Source organism: Polistes canadensis, unplaced genomic scaffold, assembly GCF_001313835.1.
Source record: "Polistes canadensis isolate GaletaPanama2010 unplaced genomic scaffold, ASM131383v1 scaffold_58, whole genome shotgun sequence".
NCBI classification, from domain to species: Eukaryota; Metazoa; Arthropoda; class Insecta; order Hymenoptera; family Vespidae; genus Polistes; species Polistes canadensis.
This window is the reverse complement of record NW_014569605.1, coordinates 165293-186320: the sequence shown is the minus strand read 5'-3', so window position 1 is coordinate 186320 and position 21028 is coordinate 165293. Positions and strand designations below refer to the sequence as shown.

The following is a 21028-nucleotide window of genomic DNA, read 5'->3' as shown; positions in this document are numbered from 1 at the left end:
TCCGAGCATATAGATTAGTATGTTTTTTCATCAATACCATGGAAACACGATTTTACGCGATAGAGAAGCACGTTGTTTCTTCCGTATCTCACCTTCCAATGTTATCGCCGATCTCCCTACCGAGTAAGTAATTATTTTCTGATCGTGTGTAGGTTGTTTTTTTCATAAAAAAAAAAGTTATAGCAAAACGATTCGTTTGAAGAAAAATTACAACATTAACGTAATATGTACTCATACGAAGAAACTTGAGACCCGTAAGTCGACCATTTCGAATAGCAAATAGGATATACTATAGTAATAGACGCGGTCGAAGCACGTGCTAGAAAAACGTTTAGTTTCGGTAACACGGAAATACGATACGTTAAAGTAATTGCAGTATACTTTTCAAATCGCATTATCGATATTTATGCAAATTGCTTTTATTTTAAACTTCTATCTTATCCGTATGGTTCTCAAAGCACTTTATAATGTTTAAAGGCTTTACCCTTGACGTTTTATAAATTCCTTCATCAAATTTATCCTTACACTGTAGTATTTATACCGACCGGTATGCAATGCTTGCTCCGCCATCTTCCTTGAACTCAACCTCAAAGGTTACCTTCGGTGGCTAAGAGCGAGGAACGCTTCCACTTCCACTACTATCTGTCTCTCTCTGTCTCTGTCTGTCTCTCTCTCTCTCTCTCTCTCTCTCTCTCTCCTTCTCTCTGGCTGCTTTTCTCGTTTCTTCGTCTACACCATCCTCCAGGAAAATCAATATAGAGTGCCGGGGGTATACGATGTGGTAGTTACTACCACTCTTTCCCTCTGATACGCTCAGATATACACGGTCCAACCAGCTCTCTTTTCCAACGACCTTCTACGTTCATATATTCCGTTTTCGTTTTCATTCTGGCGCTCGTTTCTTTCCCAACAAACGATACTTTTCTTCGAAAAACGTGTATCCTCGAGAGAACGTAGAATATAGTCGCGTCGATTTATCACGTGGAACCTAATCGGCCATCAACGGTGACCAGGCGATACTATGATTCGTTCATTCACAGTTTACGCTCTTGCCAATATCATTGAATGGATTATATACGTGACGAAAGCTACTAAGCGTTCTATCATTTTTGCGATCTCCAATCGAAGGGGAAAAGAAAGAGAGAGAAAAGACACGTATTTCTCAAGAGACTTTTTATAGTGAGAAAACTTTTCGCTATAGCCGGAAGGGCAAATAGAAAAATATCTTCTTTTTAATTATATTTAATAACTCTAGGACAAGGAGTACTTTTTTATTACTAATGACAAACAAAATCTGCAAATAGAAATGGGAAGATTATAAACGCTATAAACGGATAATATAATACATATGTTTTCAAATTTTTAAGTATTCAAATTTGTCAAGCACGCGGTTGAATAGGTTGTCGGAAAAAGATTGTCTTTTTTTTACTATCATGAAAAGAACATCCTTTTTACTTAGCGCAGCGAGTACCGTCTACTATTAGTGGCAGCATCGAAACATTTAATGTTCGCGGACTCTCGAGCTCGCTTCAACTATTCGTCCAAGCTAATGTACATTACTCGGATCATTTTTCGTTCCCGCTTTCCTCGTGAAACTGAAATAGCGCTCGGGAGAGGCATGTAAAAGGAGACTAAAGGAAGATCGGTACGGCACTGTGTCATGCGCTCTACCAACAAGGCTGTCCGTGTTGCGACGTAAATTTCGCTGATGTCAACGAACCCTCGTGCGAAGCGAACAAATTATTTATTTATTCACGAACGACCGACACCGCAGTATCTCGTTATCTCTCGTTTACCGTTTATTAACTGCTATTCGTTTTAAAACTGACTAAAAAACTAAATATGTTATTATATGAATTATTTTAAATCATTATACATTTATTAGAGAAAGAGAAAAGAGATAATAAAACAAATTTTCCATCATCGAATGATCGAATTGAATAGAGGGATAGGAGAAACAATAGGAAAGATCGTAGAAATCCAGGCTGATTATAAGCACCGATACGGCCCTGGGTCATGCGCCATAGCGGGAAAGCCGAGAACGATGGTGGTGCGCTCTCGAAAGGTTGATCGGCCAGTGGGTGGGTTTGGCCAGGTACCCGTGCCCAATGGAACGAGAGAGAAGGAGAGAAAAATAGAGAGGGGTGGAAATACAAAAGGGGGCAAGAGAAAGAGAGAAAGAGAGAGAGAGAGAGAGAGAAAAGGGTGGAAACTCTTGAGGGGAGTCGTCCGATTGAGAGAGAGAGAGAGTGAGAGAGAGAGAAGGAGGGAGAGCAGAGTAGGCTAGTAGCGACGTACACGTTGTGCCAGCCGGCAGTAGAGAAAGCCGTGCTTGACGCGGCCTACACGGCTGGCCGTAGTAGTGCGTGCGTCTCCGAGCTTCCTCTTCCTCGTCCTCCTCTCCTACCTCCCTCGTTCCTACTCCTTCTGCTTCAGGTCTTTACTTCTAGTTCTTTGCTTTTTCTTCTTCCTTTCTTATATTTCAAGGAGCGACGTTCGGTGGTGTTCTCTCGGTAAAAATTGCGCGCTCGCGCTCGCGCAAACCACAGGTTAGAGGAAGAGAGAGAAAGAGAGATGAATAAATGGGTAAAAAGAAAGGGTAAAGGAAGTGTAGGGGCAAAGAGGGCGGAAGCGTGCCGATTTCAGGCGTATGTGAGTGTGTGTACGTGTGTATGAGGGTGCGTGTGGCAAGCTCGCGTCACCGCTATACGGCACAGTGCTGCCGAACACGGTCGTAGTCATACGGACGTTGTCGTCCAAGTACGCGAAGCACGCGCCGCATCAAGAACCGCGCGTTTTCGCGAGAAATCGAGTGGAAAGAAAAAGAAAATACTGGTATCGTCGACACTTGTCCCTACCATCCTGGTTACCGCTACTTCCAAAACAAAAAGCTTTTTTCTTTTTTTTCTTTTTCAACAAAATCAAGGAATTACCGCGAATGTTCGCGAGACTAGTGTGATACAAACTGGGAGAAGATAATCGATGAATGTTCGTGACTACGATCGGAATCTCTCGCTAAATTAGGAAGCGAAAATTAGGCAACGTCCCCTTACTCGCTCGGAATGCTTCGGAATCTACGTGGAAACAGTCGGAATTCTACGCTCGCGAAGAGAGCGTTCGTTTCCAGCGGCGAGGGCGAAATCGATCGAGTAGCGTGCTCCTCTGTCCTCCTGGAAACGTGGAAATGCCGAGGGAAAATATGTCGGGAAGGTCGGCGGCCGGTTATCGTGGCCGGTTACCGTAGCCGGTTGCCGTTGCCGGTTGCCGTTGCCGTGGCCTACGCGCGATTTATTCTTCGCGCGAATAACGATTACTCTTTTTCATCGGCTAACGCCTAACGGTTAAACGTGTTAGTTAACGTGGCACACCAGAATTCTTCAATTTCTGCTTTCAAAACAACTCGTTCTTCCCTTTTTGACAACTAATATAAGTTAACGTTCGTTCGTTTCACTTTGCGGGATGACAACGTGACAAAAATTCATCTCTTTTTTATCCACTTTACTTATTCTTAATTTTCCTCCAATTTAATTAATCAGCTTTACCTACCAAGAGTTTCACAATTTTCTCTTTCTTCCACTCTCTCTCTCTCTCTCTCTCTCTCTCTCCCTCTCTCTTTCTTTCTCTCTTATTTTTTTCTTTGCTTTTCTCGATAAAAACTTATTACAAAGAAAATCTGATCGTGAACTATCGACCGGGAATCGTACATGACTCTCATTGAGAAAGTGTCCATTGTCCGAATGATTAATCGTCCTTGGCACAACGGGCCTCGAACTCGTACGCTCTTGAACTTTGATAATCTCTAGGGAGAGCGTGTAAACGAATCGAAAATTTCTATAGTACGTTGAATAAAAACCAAGAAATAACTGGAGACGACAAACGATCGAGTTTAAAATTTAGCGAACGTGATGTGCCTTGTAAACGGCGAAATGTAATTTTTGTTGCAAATGAATGATTGATAGAAAACAACTCGAAAAAAGAAAAAGAGAGAAAGAGAGAGAGAGAGAAAGAGGGAAGAAGAAAAAGTTAGTGCGCGCGTCACGTGTTCTGTTTCACCGGAAACGTGATCCACCGGTGACGATTTAAACTTTTCCAGTGAGAAGCAACCTGCGAGAAAAAGAAGCATAATAAAGTTTAAGTGGACTGGAAAAATTTCTTTATTTCCTCTAACGTGGTAGCAGCCTCGTCGACGACTCGTATCCTTCTATTATCATCGTTAATATCATTATCTTTCTTATTATTACCATTACTCGTGGTTCTTCTCGAAACGTGGATCATACCGAGTCACGAAATCGCATTCACGAGAAAGGTGGAGAAGAAGAAAGAAGAGACGTTAAAGTGGAAGAAACAGAAAGAAAAGAAGCAGCAAAGAAATCTTTCTTTCTCGTAAAAAGATGGATACTAGAGTGGAAGATAGTGGATATATCACGTGACATATCGACCCGAAAGCGAGAGGATTTAAATTGAATTTCATTCCAGGCGCACGCGAATTCGCGACGGTGTACGTGCATGTAAGAGCGTGCGAGCGCGTGCGCCTGTGTGTTTTATCGTGTGTTATCATTATCTACTCTTCGATGACCTAACGTGAAGAAGAGAAAAAGAGAGAATAGAAAGAAAAGAAATATATATATACATATATATATACATATGAAATATTATAGGCATACAAATTACAATATGATATATATATACACTATACACATCGTTTACCAAATGGTTTAAATCTCATGCGTGTTTCGGAGTGTAAACTCGAATATCTTTAGAATCTATATCAACGTTATTTGCGTATACGTATATACGTGCGTACGATCGCGTCATCGGCTTTGCGAAGAAAAATAAAGAAAAGAATAGCCTGATTGATGATGATCAACGACCAAAACGAATTTTGTCAATTATACTATTAAATCGTTCGCTTCGACTTTCGACGTTCGATTATTGTATATGTTTTAAGCTGATTCCTCTTTATGGTCTCTATTTGATCTACCTCTTATAGATAAAAAAAAAGAAAAAAGAAAAAAAACAAAGTGAAAAAAGGTGAAGGTACAAAGGAGAGAAAAAAGGAAACGTCGACAACGAAAGAGCGGTGAACGGCCTAAATATGAATATGCATATACGCGAGGTGCAGTGACTCGAGAAGCACGCTTGATGATAGTGTCGTACCTGTTTTAATTCATCGTTAATACATTCTTCTTCCGATAGGAAAGTAATATAATCTCTCGTGCCGTATCAGAGGTAAGAGCAACGATTTAATTAATATCAAGCGATTCCGGCGATGGTGCTGATCAATTTCCATGGTTCATCCTCCAGGATAGATTAAACTTCAGACTCACCGAGAGTCTTCTCTAAAGTGTTTCAAGACTCCTTCTGTGAATCACCTATCGAACACGGAATACGCTTCGATAGAATTTAACGTGTTTTGTTGTTTCGTTGTACGTATATCAAACACGTTCAAGATACTATCGAGTCGTTCCTCATTCCACTTCCATACTATCTTCTTCAAGAGTGTAACGAAAACGCGTCGGAAAAACAAGGTATACGATAACACTTTCCAATAGTTTTCGTATTTCGGATGTTAAGCCTTCCTATGATTACGCAACGTAATGAAGCTATATTTACCGATGTAAGAGATAAAAAAATATATACTAGATATCTGGTATCGCATTAATGTGGTCCTTGGCGTTCGCGGAACAATTCAATTACGTAAAGTTTTCTTCCATTTGGTAAGAAGATACGCTTTTTTAACGTTGATGCGAATTCTTTAATTCAATTAAAATCTCCACCTGTTTATTCGATTAAGCCTTCATTTTCACGGCTAGTATCGGATTAGTGTATCGGACTAGTTGTAGATATATCGATCCCGTGCGTTCAACATATTTATCGTTTTTTACATTGTTCCACGCCTAGTGCAGGAAGCAAATAATACAGTGGACGATAACTCGTCGATGTATAGAAAAAAACTTACGAAACTCGGTCCATCTGTTTGTTCTATTTCGTTGCACGATTCGTTCCACATCGTTTCTTTCGCTCAAAAAACGAATATGACCTATTGTTGGGGGTCAAAAGCGATATTTCACTCTATCGTCTATCTTTTTATTTTTTCCTCGCTTTTTCTCTTTTCTCTCTGTTCTTTATTAAAAGACAAAGAAGAGAGCGGAACGGGAAGAAAGGCGTACACAAGTATTTCCAACTGATTTAACTCGGCTCAATCGGAAACGAGAACGCTTTCGAAAGGGACTCGTTTAATTCCTTTTATCGTCGAGCAACGTGTACCTACTCGAAGGATATAATGCTAGGGTAAAAAAGAGAATGTAGCTTTGTACCATTACCAAGAATCTTTCGTTTAGATTCAAACTGAAAAAGATACTTACAATTAAGTATATTCGTTCTACGCGATTCTCTTTTGAATATTTCCAGTTAATCCGAGTGACAACAAAGGCAAATAAGAAATAGTTATCCTCGTGTTTGCATTCGCCGACCGAACCTATTTTTTTCTTTCATTAATCGTAAAGAATCTTTATCTCATTCTCAGTCTTTTCTTCCAGTCGATTTGCTAGTTTATCAAATAAAATACGAATCCTCGAAATTTCATTTCTTGTCCAATCTTTTAACAGTTAGCGAGGTATCGTAGTAATTTAAACTCGCGTGACGTATGGCACAATTGTTCTCGAGTCATAGCAGAAGTATCGCCAAGAATTCTTGCCTCGACGAAAAACGTGCTTATTCGTGCCAAAAACACTTGTTGGCATATTTTGCCTATTGCACGTTTACCACTGACTTATGCGTGCTCAAACGACTTTTCTCGAGAGGATTTCTATAAGATAATTGGCAACGACAGGATCGCTCAACGATGGATCCCTCATTACCTTTGAAATAAATCATTAGCAATCGACTTATGACGCTTAACTCGAGTCTTTCAAAATGATTGACAAACGTCAGGAAAACGTAACGAAAATGTTTACCATAATGACAAAAATGAGTGCTAATATTACTCGTCGAGCTTGGAATCGATAGCTTTACTCTCGCGTAGCCACGCAATAACATCGCACAATCCCTTAACTCTGAACCTTCCAGCTCATTATTTCGGCTCTCAATGATCGTTTTTGACTTATTTATTACGATTTCTTTCTCTCTCTCTCTCTTTGTCAATAAAATGTATATTTTAAAAAGAGACAATCGATCGATAATTCGAACTTGCCACATCTTATTTTTCAAGACTCCTCAATTACAATCATTTTCATTCTCTTTAAACTTACAGTATATTATTTCCCTTCGTCAGCGTGTACGAAGCAAATCGGATTTCTTTGAATGAATCACTTTCGTTGGTAAGGTCAGTTTTAGCCAATCGTTTTCGAAACGACCGCATTGTAATTCGCGCACAGTGCCAGGGAAAAGTGGATTAAAGCCTTTATTCGAGTCATCCCGGAGTTCGTGCGTGCAAGCATGCGTCACACAAAAAAACGAGAAAGCTTACTTTCTTGCGAAAACAATCTCGAACGATTTCATTCGGAGGGGAAAAAAAGAACGATACACTTAACGGATCATGGATTTGAACGATCTATTTCGATACGTCGAAATGCCTTCGAGCCCATTAAGATTGTAACTCGAATCTTTTTCCAAAGACTATCATTTATCTTCGGAACATCAATGTCCGAGGAAAAATTCGAGACGATAGAATTACGTTTAGTAATATTAGACTTTTTCGAGTCACATAACGGGTTAATTCGTTACACTTTTCAACATGGAGCATGATTGTTCGCACTCGTCTTTCTTCCCTTTCCCTTAACTACTCTTTCCGAGTATTGACTCATTCGTCGAGCTGACTGAAAACGAAACTTTACTTCGTGGAGCTCGCTCGCCTCTGACCTCGAGTTTTAAATATTTGCAATCGATGCCACGATCTCGCGAGTCGTTGACTCCTCTTCCGGACCGACACTCGAGTTTGCCTCGACTCTCATCGAGTTTTAGCCCCTTTCTTCTTTACCCACCGGTCTATATTCTCTCTCTCTCTCTCTCTCTCTCTCCCTCTCTCGTTCTTTTCTCTATCCAGTATTGGTTGTCGACTCTAGAGAAGCCTCATCCTGACGTCAGAGGCCGCTCGCTCTGAACGAGATCCGATACGATATCGCAACGGCGCAGCACGTCGCTCTCGTTACACATCAGACATCTACTGAAAATTTTCACCAACGTCTCCTACTCCTCGATATCTTTCCCTCTACTTCTTCTCCTTTATACTGTTAAGGATGGCCGATCGATCATTTTATTTTCACATAGACCGAAGAAGAACGTGATGGGACTCGGTCGATCCGATATCGAATAGTCCTCCAACATACTTTTGTTTCTCTTCCTCCGAAAGATCTTCAAATCGTTTGCCAACTTTCGACAGCATCTCACATTTGATCTACGACTCGATAAGTCTAGAAATATAATATAATGGAGAATGTTTAGAAACATTTGAAAATGAAAAATGTTCGTTCCATTTGCAAAATGGACGACGCATTCGACATTTCTTATTTATACAGAATCCGTTGTATCGTTAACCACAGATTTTTATCTTTTTTTCTTAATAGGTTAAAGGTTTGATGTTTTACTCGCAAATTTGCCATTAAAATTTATTAATCCATAAGGACAAAATTTATTTAATTTCTTAAACGTTCTTCGCGCGACGTAACGAGGATCGAACTTAATGAAACGTCCGACTCTTAGAGCCGGCTGACGTCAAATTGAACCATTTTAATTTTAGCATTTTCCGTATATTGTACTCGCTTAATTTCAGTTAGATTTATAATTTACTAAAGAGAGAAGAAGAAGATTTTGTAATCTAGCGTTATAAAATCGATCTTGGTATCATAAAATATCTATATCTAATTGTAAGAAAAAAGATTGATCGTTAAACCCATTCGTATAGAAATTTTAGTATCATTCGTCACCCCTTATCGATCTCTCGACCGTGATACAGGGACCATCATTCATGACGTTTCCATTCTTATTTTGATTGTTGCTCGGATCGGAAAAACGACGCGAGAGAATGAGAATTGGATCTTATAGGATTGACGTTTTAAGAAGGTCGCGTTGTTAATAATGAGAAAAAATTGAACGATGATTAAAATCGCAAATGGGCAAATTTGATTGATTAATAATAGCAGCATCGAACGTTGAAAAGGACGACGACAAAGATGGTAAAAAAAAAGGACAAAAAATGGGAAAACGTATATCGACGTCGCTTTCGAGCATGCTCTCGAATCTTCGAGCAAATTCACAAACGCTTCTAGTTTTTTTTCTCCCTTTCTATGGAAGAAGGCTAGATTCGTTGGCTTTACCTTTTAATCGCAGCTTTTCACGAAAACATGCCGTTATTGTTATCGTAAGCGTACGAGAGCAGTACCTCCGGTATCTCATTGACAATAGAATGAAAAAGGATGTGAATAGAAAAAACGAATGGAAAGATAGAAAAAGAGACCTGAATTCAGTAGGACTTTATTCACATACAATAGTTTTGTCGTCTCTTGTTTTTTCTTCCAGCCCATCTCCAGCCTTGTTTTACCGCAAAAATGTCTCTTTTTCGTAGACCCACCCATTATACGACCATACTTTCCGGTCAGCATCCCTTCTTCTCACTCACCAACGACATCCTCTCTCTATTCGACCAGCTTGCTCACACCTCTCGTTCCTCCTACTATCGTTTTGCTTTTTTACTACCCTTACAAACAATAGTACCTATGCAAAGCAGACTCGAAGATCAAAGGGAAGCATCACGCGTTCTATCGTGTATGTTTGCAGATTGTATTCTTGCTCTTAATCTTTTCTCTCTCTCTTTTAACTTTTCAACTTGCACCTGTTTTTTCTTACCCTTTCTCCTTTCCTCTCCCGCTTCCTCTTTCTTTCTCTCTCTCTTTCTCTTTCTTTCTCTTGGCCAGATTTACGAGTACGTTCGCGTCAAACGATACGCGAAGAAACATTGGCACAGGGAGACAAACAGAAAGAGAGAGTAGAACGTACTATGCGCACGTAATCGAAAAACGAGAAAAATGAAATACAAGGGCAAGTGTGTCGTATGATGAAATGCGAACTCTTTCAAGTTATCGAAGTCATTGTTCGTGGGTATATGCTCTAAATGCAACAACAAATGATCACGATGACAACGATTGGCGTCTGCTCCAATATATTATTTATTTGCATCTGCGCGCGTTTCACCTTTATAATTCTCTCGAATTACATGCCTTTTTAGTCTTTTTTTTTAAACAATTTGTATGCGGGTTATATTACATTCGTGTATTTTTTAAAAAAACGTTTAGTATATTCTTTGGAAAAATGGAAGCATCCATCCATGATATACATATGTGTACATATGAGACTAGTTAGCAAAGCGCAAACGTGACAAACGACGTAATCAATTCGTTCGGGAATACAATACGCGCCGTTCGTTATTTCACACTGGTCCGAATACAAATACCGGTACACCTTGTTCCTTATAACGTTCTCTGTAATTAACTGACGCTCGTGTTAGCACATTATGAGCTTTGCTAGATCCCTCGTTAATTATTTTACACTGTCTCCATTTTCAACAAACGATATATTAGAAGGCAACGTACTTACAATTAGTTAAGATTGTTTTCGTCGTTTCTCGACATCGTGCTTAAACGTCCCAATGATATAAATCGTATTATATTGATATATATATTTTTACGTGATAAAATCTTGAAACAGGGATTATAGAAATATTTTCACGCATGAAGTAGTCGATATCGAGGATTCTTTCGTGTCAATCGTGAAAGAGTTAATGGTCCATACGTAGACGATATAGAAAAGAAAACGAGAAAAGGAGAAAAATATAAAAAGAAAGAGAGAACAGTCTACGCGTCGACATAGCATTTCGCGATAGAAAATACCATCTTACGGTTTTCTACAAACACTTTGTCGACAATACTTGTCGCGTCTGGCGAAGAAGTCGTAGCGATAAGAGGATCACAAGCGAGTTTCATCGATACGACTTTACTTACCGTACTTGGCGTAACGTGGTACACATAGGTGTACTTGTGTGAACGATCCCTATAAGACGTGTGAAAAGTCAAGCTGAAAATTTATATGTGCAATTTCCAGTGATTCTTGTACCGTCGGCACTGAGAATCCGACCTCGTTTCGGACCACTGACCAACGCCGTAAGAACGTCTTTTTACTGTCGGTATCGTATTTTATCCAGCTTCCATATAATTTATTGCTATCATTGTTTTCGATCGAGTAAGCGCCTATGCTCACGAAAGTTAGGCGAAAAGGAAACAAAAGAATAGAAGAATACGACTTTTTTTGTGGACTGTGTGACTATTATTATTTTTATCAAGCGTTTTATAAAAAAAACATACGAACGCACACTATCGAATTTTCTATCGACGAGACAAACAAATGACGATTATTTGGAATAACGTCAAATTATTAATACGAGAACGACATGGTTATCGACTGATGAAGTGCTCTCTTCGCATACTATATTTAGGAAACGGCTACCTTTGCTATCGTTTTTAATAAAACACGCTCTACGGTTTGTATACGCATTATGAAATATTAACGGACTGGCGCTAGGATTCGTCCGTGTATCAAATACAATCCCGAGGGAAAATGGAAACAAAATTTCTTTGATGTGTCAGATAATTGTAGCCTTTGTCAAGAAGATTACATACGACCGTAATCTTTCTCAAAGGGAAACCTTTACTGGAGAAGTCAACGACCGTACGATTTCTAACACGTACAATATCCTATTTGGCCTATCGTACGTGATAAATCCTATATCCGTATATACGAGTATGTACGAGTATGTACATCCATTTGATAGCCGGCCTTTGGCTAGAACATTTTCTCTCTCTTCTTTCTGGCATTTTTATTTTCAAAAAAAGAGATACGTACTTTTTCATCCATCTCAATTCCATACTTTTCCTTTTTTGCCTTCTTATCCGTCCTCCTATCCTCGTTCGAGGGCACTTCCACGTAAACACAAAGCTCCCTTTAATAGTCTATAATTCAAGATAATCGCTAGCCAGAATAATTACACATACTTTATGCTTTGTTAACCGAACGTTACGAAGGCGTATACGTGTACATATACCTATACGATACCTATACGATATCTATGCCTAATATGGTAGTAATCTACAATAGACTATATATGAACGTGTAGATAGAGAGACGTTGGAGCAATCGCTGCGTTTTTCGACAAATTGAAATCAGCTCGTGGCCTCGTCGTCGTATCGTATTACGCGTCGATCACGATTTATGGATGATCGATTGAAATTGGATACTCACTGAGCGTAGTTGTGTCGCTGTCTACCATCGAGTCCGAAAGACCGAACGATAAAACGAAACCTTTCATTTTTCTTTCCAAGTGATCTTATTTTTACGAAATTTGATGAGACAAGAGTATTACAGTATATCGTAAAATATTATATATCTACCGAATAGATACACATGTAAATTTGGATTCGAATTACGATCCATTGGCAAGTAAAACTTTTTATTTGATAGCTATATTAAAGTTACACCCAACGCTGGGTAACTTCTTTTTAGGAACACGTTGTAAATTATGTCAAATGAAAATACGTAATCACGTGATACTTCTTTCTTTCATCAAGACGTCGTTATTCTTCGTTCGTTGTTAGGAACATTGTTTGCAGCACGGTCGAGCAATTTAAAGTCGATAATATTTCTTTCTCTATCTCATTTTCTTCATTTCCCTCTAACGTTATTACTTCCACGTCGAGAATTCCTTTAATCGTTTCTATTATTCTTATTTAATCGCCAAGATTTTTCCTTTTCGAAACATTTAAGAGAAATTTGCGCATTAAGGAGAAATTTTCGATAACTGCTTTTAAAAAGGCACGAAAATCCGGTCCGTTTCCTCGGAAAGGAAATTTTCCTTACGTTAAACACGTTCGCCAACGATGAGAGTTTTATCTTCGTTAACGTCGATTTGATCAAAAGGAAATAGCAACTTACTAATTTTCTAAATATTTGCAACTATATCTATTAGGTAGGGAGGGGCGATTACATCCGACGTGCGAGATATATCAATCGACGGAAATACGTATAGAAATGCAAATAAATTCTCGCTTAGCGTCGAAAGCGTTGAGGATTCGATTGTTAACGGAATTATATTCATCACGCAGAACTGCGGAAAAATGTCAACACGAGCGAGTTCTCGTTTCCCATTCGATGCCAACGGCTTTAATAACGACTGACTTTCGATTAAGCTGCAAAAATTCATCTCTCCATAAACCCGAGCTTCTCTATATACATATATAGATGTCTATATATAAAGAATACTCTTTGCGACTCAGAGTCACGAAAAAATGATGCGAATTTACGGCTAATCGGTACGATTAACGACTAACTTAATCTACGGAATTTGTACGTTCAGTTATCAATTGAATGTTATTTCAACGGATTTACGGTGAAAAATAAAACTCATATAATATAATAGGCGATATCTCGAACAATTCGTTGTAATAAATCTTTTTAGTATACGATCGATTTATCTATCGGAGACAAAACACCTTCCTTTTTCTGTTATTTTTCTTTCTTTTCTTTTCAAAAAAATATTGTAAAATTATATTAAAAGAAAACACAGAAGCGGAAAGAGAAGAAATCTAGCGTAAAGAAATGCAATAGATAAATTTCAAATAGGTAATACTTTTACCATGATCGAATAGTTATCCTATCGAGAGTTTACTCTCGTTACTCGAGGATTCCGGGGGCGTTTCGTGAAGGTTTCATTATTATCCGGAATCGTAAAGAAGGATGCTCTCCGAGGGTTGTCCTGCCTTTCCAAGATTCTCTCGTAAAACTCTTCTCCATTTATTGGATCGAATTAACGAGTGGGAAAATTAAATGATTGCCACGTTCGAGAACTCGAAGAATTCTTACTTTTTTGTTAATATATTGAAAAGAGGACGCCGAGAAAGAATTTTTATTTCCATTTTTTGTCAGAATTAAGAGAAATACGTGGACTTTGCAAAAGTCAAAGAAGAACAAAATTTTTCGTACTTTGCTATAAAAATTTGTAGGAAGGAAAATAGTTGAGTCTTATCCTAATATGATTAAAAAGGGGAAACATCGAATTGGAAAATATAAAATAAACAGCAAAAGCTCGTCTAGCTGGTATGGGATAGTACAAATAATTGGATTAATTATTTTATTTAATGATAGAACATTCGACAAAATCGTTCTGCCAAGAATTTATCAAAACTAATTAACGCTAAATAAGCTATTTGTTTTCAACATTACTTTTAGTTCCCGCGGTAAGAGAGAGAGAGAGATCTGATACAAATTTGTGTAATTGGTACATCCAATTAATCATGCGATATAAATGGCTTATTCGTGACATTAGGTTACACGAATCGTTGGAAATAATTTTTTAATAGATATTATAAGAGCAGAAAAGGGGGAAATGAAAAAGAAAGAGAATTTCTAAAGCTTTTAATAATTACGACTTCAATACGAAATCAATATTTCAATAAATGTGCCGACAATACCGATAAGTATTACTCCTTCATCCTCATTCTCAACGTTAATTCATATCATTATTTTTGTCCAGAGCGAACTAACATTCACTTTGTCGCGCAATACGCTCGAGATTGCGTCCCTTAAAGGAAAATCGTTTGGATAGGCAATATAAGGATATAGATTTGATATAAAATTTGATTAAAGATTCATCTTAGTTAGATATATAAAGCCAGACAACCGACGCGATATTTCTCCCCATCAACTTATGGCCTATCGGAATCCAGATTAAATGACAAAGAGTGAGAGAGGTAAGAGAAAAAGGATTAACGAGATCTTTTGAGTGTCATCCTTATTCCCTCGCTTATAAGAAGGAATGCAAGTTATTTAACCGTTGATCGATCGCTTTAGAAAGAATTTTACTTGAATTCGCATTGTCCTCTTCCTTTAGACTCGTCGATTTCCTAACCTTATCGGGCGACAATCAGATCGGTTCGTGACTAAATCATAGAGTTTAATTTAGCGTTTTCTCAGTAAGTTCGGCACAAAGCTAAGAAAGGCTTGAACGAGGCGACAAGATGAGAGATAGGCAAAGAGGAAACTTTGGATATGCTATCTAGAAAATACCTAACGCTTTCGTCCGTCCTGTCATTCTCTCGGTCGCCTTTAATTGTTCACGGTAATCAAAAGAGCTTCTTCTTTGAGCACTTTTCATTCAATTGGACCCTCTCTTTCCCTCGTTTCGTTACGCATCCAATCAAATTATCTTGCGCTAATAGGGCGTTTCTATTTCAAATAAAACTTTTCAATGTGAATCTTCTCAATTGTGGATATACCTTCGTTATTTTCTCCTTTTCACCAAAGAATCAGAACTGTCTTTTACGAGACAAATTTACGATAAACCGATATCTCTTCTCCGGAGATGCTACTAATCAAACGAAAAGCATCTTCGTGTATCGCGTGTTCTCGTGCATCAAAGAAGAAACGGGATTAAGAAGATGAAGAAAGAACTAATGTAAGATACAGAAAGAAGGAAAATTGAAGAACGTAAGGTTCTTACGGTTCGGTCATTACGTTTACCGACTTACTGTTTTATTCTCTTTGTTACTACTTTTTCTCTCTTCCCAGTATCATCTCCGTGTTCTCTTCGTGTCCTCCTCATTTCTCGAAGGATGCATGATTCGCCTTGTTTCTTCGTAGCTTCTTCATTCAGAAACGTTGCTTCTGCTCGTTTTCCGAGTGACGCGGGCACGAGCAAAGCCTTGACTTCTCAGGAGCGTTACTCTTTCATATTCCCAAGACATAGAGGAATATCAAACTTTTCGAGTGCTCGCTGAGTGAATAATTTAAATATACTCGGTGGTACTTGGTAAGAAAGTTAACTCTTCTCAGGGAGTTTCTACCTTTCACATAGTTTATCCCTTTATAATACGTTTTTCAAACAATAACGCCACTACATTCGTCATCCTTATTGCGTCGCTTTTGTTCCGTTTTTCACCTTCGAGTACCTACCTACTCGAACGTCTTCTGTTCTTGTTCCATTTTTTCCCCAACTCCGATCGATGATTTCGATTTAAAGTCGATTCGCAGGGCTACAAAAGTTTCTAAGCTCTCGTCAGTTTTTGCGACGCAGGTAGAACCAGTCGGACGAAGAAGTTTGCGACTTTTACTTGACCAGTTCGGAGGACGCGTCTTAATCCATTTTCTATCGATCGACGGAATAAACTTACATGCACTGGCAAATATTTACATTTCCTGTCAAACTAACTCTTTCTTCTTTCTATTCTATTATATATCTACTATCGTTTACAACGATCCAACAATCGCAATTTGAATGACTTTTCTCATTGAACTTTTTCAAGTTGTGTATACAAATAGCACGAATGCACACATATTCTCAGACGAATCGATAATCTTATCAATAGTTTAGCGAAGTTCGTGTAGAACGAGGCCGGCATCGTTTCTCGTTGCACTTTCACGCGACTACAGCAAACAAGATAATAAATTATTAATTGTTTCGAAGAGTAGGTACTCGATGTGCACCACGAGGAACGCCTTTCGTGTCAAATAAAAGCAGAAAACAGGCCACCTATGTTACACGTTATGTTAACGCTAAATTCATGTTATTATCATTTTTTAATGATTCCAACGTAAAAAAGCAAATTTGTCAATAAACGTAGATCGAAGATTTTCATTAAAGAAAAATTGGAAATATCGTCGGGGGGGGGGGCTAAGTCCCTGACGCGATTCATAGCGAAATATCACTAATGGATCCTTTCGTGTTTGCTAATGCGACAAAAATGCACAGAGCGAGAACGTAAGGGAAAGGAAAGATTTCCCTTGCGGTTTTTTTAACGCCTCGCTACTTCCTATTTCGAGCATATAAATACTAGAGCATATCGGTGTGCGTGACAAAAAGTATGTAAATGTGAACGAACCTTGATGGTCTACGGTGCATTTTACGCAAGGCTGCGCGACTTTTTTTTAAAACATTTTTATACGCGGATGTGTTTGAGGATGTTATCACATAAACCGATAAATATTGCGGTTATATGAGGTGGTCTCTCGTTTGCTTCATTGCCTATCCTTTTTAAAAAATTAAAAGATTCATTTATTTCCACAGATTTACGTAACACTTTTTCCTCCTCCAGTTTTTATATTAAAAGCCCCGCGTTATTTTCCTATATCTTATGTATAGAAGTAATGCGTATCTTGGATGAAAATAAAACATACTCGACGTAAACTAGAAAACTCGTCGTCCTGTTGTTATCGTTAGTACACATCGAACCGTCACCGCGTCGCTCGGTTGAATGCAAACAAGGTCTCAATGCATGCTACGTTAACGCAAGTATAGCGAAAGCACTGGCAAAAATGAAGCTAATACCACAGTATTATGGTTCGATCTTGTTCTGTTTACTTATTCATCCTCTCTTTCTCTCTCTCTCTCTCTCTCTCTCTCTCTCTCTCTCTCTCTCTCTCTCTCTCTCTCTCTCTCTCTATTTTGCCATTCTCAATGAGCCATAATAGACGATTACTCGTTTAACGAAGCAACAACTCTCTTGACACAATTGCTCCTGACCAGGGATTCTTCAGGTTCGAGCCAATCGCAGGAAATTTCCTAATAAACCGTAAACGGTGCAGCATCGTTCGATTCTGCATTATCTTTCATCGTTAGACTTCGATAAAGCTATCAGTGGGACTATGTACAGATAATTATCATGATTTGCAGATTATTTTCAAGTTTTCATACGGAAAGAGGAGTGTATTGTAGAAAGAGTCATAGTTTCATGGATTAAAACGACTGCTTTGATCTGCTTCGAGTTCAAGTATTTTCCTTTTGTCCGGTCAGATCTTTTAATTATCTTAATTGCTTGTATTTAAACTCGCCCACAAGAATCCAGAACCTTTTCGTTAGGCAGCTATTTCGCTTTATCGAATGTTTTGTTGAAATAGTTATTGTTTCAACATGCCTATTTAAAGAATCAGTCAGAGTAACTGTGAATATATATAGGAAGTATAGCAGGACTCAATTTCAAGTAGATTTTATCGATAATCAATTTTAAATATGTTACATCAGCACCAATTAAAATAATAAATGATGCTTGAAAATACAATTTCAATTGTCCATTGTTATTTTCCTAATACGACGTCAAAACCAGAGTCGTTAACATCTTTATATGCAACTTTAACAATTCTTTTATCATTTACATTTTATAACCGACATTTTCTTTGATCGAAATATCGACGATAGTTGGTAATAAGAAAGAGATTCGATTAAACACGGAAGAGACGTGGTGGAAAGCGAGGACAGGCTGGTGATGCAAAGTTAACTTTACTTAAGGTTTCTATTTAAACAGATACAACGGAACCCCGCGTAAGTGCAGACAAGGTTTTACGAGTAGAACTTTGCGAAGAGAGACCTTTGAAGTATCGGATATGTAGAACGAGCTTCGATACATCGGGAAAGTTAAATCTTCACCAAATGTAAGAATAAATATTGATTTTTGTCCTGGACCGTTAATATAACCAAGTAAGATCAATTTATGAAAGGTCATTTCGTCCATCCATAGAAAATGGAAACGAAAAAGGAAGATGTTCATTTGTTCACAACGAATCAAACTTTTATTCTCTCCGTCTATTCGTAGAGACAATTTATCCTTAAGAGAGTACTTTTAATAGCAATATTAATATTTCATTGATTCTGTAGAGGCCGACCAATTGACGTTTATGAATTGTAAAATAGGTTGTTGAGAGTCGGTTAATAATATCGCACTCGTGGATAGATACCTTTATACTTGCATACAAAGCTAGGTAAGTATACACTTTGGATTCGACGTCGACGTGCAAGGAAATCCAAATCGTTCTGCATTCAGACGTTGCCGATAAAAACCGAAGCACGAATTTCATCTAATGATACGTGCCCTCAATTATCGTTTGTAGTTGAATTTGTGAAGGAAAAATTGCTTTCGATACATCGAAGGTTTAACCGCAAATTATTGATCTTCTTGACTTCGGTCGAAATCGATTTTCATCTTACTTCGAGAGTTTAAACGTTTCGAGTGTAGAACGGTGAACACCAACAGTGATGATAACCAATAAAAAGCGTCCTATGCTTATGCAAGAGAAAATTATGGAACACATTTGAATGTTTTATCGCACATTCTATCAACCAATCTCTCAATTCTTCAAACGTGCAATTAAACCGCATTTTATTTTTCAAATTTCGTTATAACTATTAAATTAATAATAGCATTTATCGTGGGCAAATGAAAAATGATAGATCGCCGAGCATTACCATTTATTCGAATTTTATAGAGACCCAGCCATAAAAAAGTGGAGCAAAAGGAGAGAAACGAGAGCATCGACTCTTTTACAATGATTTCTTGCAAAGTATGTCCCGGAGATAGCAGCCTGCTTTCGGAAATGAAGTGAAACGATCATGCAGGACCGGTAACGGCGTAAATCATGATCCTCGGAGGAACTCCTTCCAATATTCTCATGCATAACTCGGCCACGTAAAGCCGCATGATCCGCATCCCCTTTCGACGCTTCTCCGCTTCTATCTATCTACCTAGCTATCCTTCTAGCTTAGGCCATAAACCTTGTTCCTTGATACCTCGTGTCTCGCGTGATTGCTTTTGTACGATGCGTGTTTCAGAACGCATCCCAAATCGACGATCAAACTGGGAAATCTGTTGGACGAAGCGTATCTCATAATCGTCCTTGTCTCGACGAGACATGCGTCCGTGATGTTAAAACTCACTTGACGCTTAAATATAGTCAATTCGATAACAAAGAAGAAGTCAAAACAAAAAGAAAATCTTCACGAAGTTCAGCATACTTTAATCGACAAAATCCTCATTATTTTGCCCTATCCATAGTAAAGTTTGCGAATCTATGCTTAAAAGGGTTTTTCACATAGCGTCGTTGCATATGCAACGACTGGAAACGTCAGTATCGGGCTTGCAAATATCGCAAGATCGCGACGAGATGCATCTCGAAAAATGATTGTCAGAGAAAAACAAAGGGTCACTTATTCGGGCTACGATCCTTTTTTCGTAACAAGCTCGACGTTCGATCTCAAAAGGATTCAACGATTAAATCAAAAATAAGGAAAAGGGCCTAATTTTTTCTTTTCCCTACTTTTTCCTTAGTTACATGTATATTGCAGTAAATAACTATAACTTTGAAAGTTAATTTGTTTACGATAATATTAAGTTGGTGCATATGAAATGTCGGATTTTCCTTACATGTGAACGATTGTCCTCCCTGTTTTCGTTATTCTTTTGTTTTTGGCATAACTTCATTTATAGTCCTATTGTCGAAAACCAGAGTCACATTTCAACAAAACAGATTTTCTCAAAAGTGTCCAATTTTATTATTTTTTTTTAATTTTATAAGCATATGAATTCAACCGATATTCGTGTAATTTTTTAATATGAGTATAAACTTGGTAATAATGCTGCAAAATCTGCATGCAATATAAACCAGGCGTTTGGGAAGAATACTGGTAACGACCGAAAAGTGCATCGTTGGTTTGAAAAACTTCGGTCTCGTGAATTTTCCCTTCAAAACGAACCGCGTCGAAGACCCAAAACATCTGAGAAAAACGATATTTGGAAACGAATCCAACTTTATCTACAAGGGAACTTCCTACCAGAATGAAAATTGATCATACAACAATATTGCGACACCTTTCTGAAATTGGCAAGGTGAAAAAGATGGATAAGTGGATACCGCACAAACTAACCAAGCGAAATAAGTTGGATCGATTAAACGTATTCTCATCATTACTAACCCAATTTTTTCAAATGAATGAAAATATGAAATTTTGCCGCACCTATCTTATTCACCGGATCTTTCGCTAACTAACTTTCATTTTTTTTAAACCTTTACAACAGTTTTTACATGCTAAACAATCTAAAAATGAAGACAGTCTGAAAAAGTCCATATCAGAGTTTATTGATTCTAAAGATCAGAATTTCTTTAAGACCGACATCTGTGCATTATATTCTCTTTAGGAAAAGTGTATTGAAGCAAATTGAGT

General features: G+C 38.1%; 1 protein-coding gene across 13 annotated transcripts in view; it reads left to right on the top strand.

Annotated features, from left to right (window-relative positions):
* Window positions 1–2274: 2274 nt before the first annotated feature.
* The window catches only part of LOC106785859, a 78899-nt gene continuing 60145 nt past the window's right edge, over window positions 2275–21028 (top strand). For 6 of the 13 annotated variants that reach the window (XM_014746653.1, XM_014746651.1, XM_014746655.1 and 3 more), the window contains exon 1: window positions 3628–5229. The gene's annotated coding sequence lies outside the window, so the exon portion shown is untranslated. Of the gene's footprint in view, window positions 2550–2611; window positions 2836–3626; window positions 5230–21028 lie in introns of those variants that run through there. The other 7 variants (XM_014746657.1, XM_014746659.1, XM_014746656.1 and 4 more) reach the window with 4 other exon arrangements.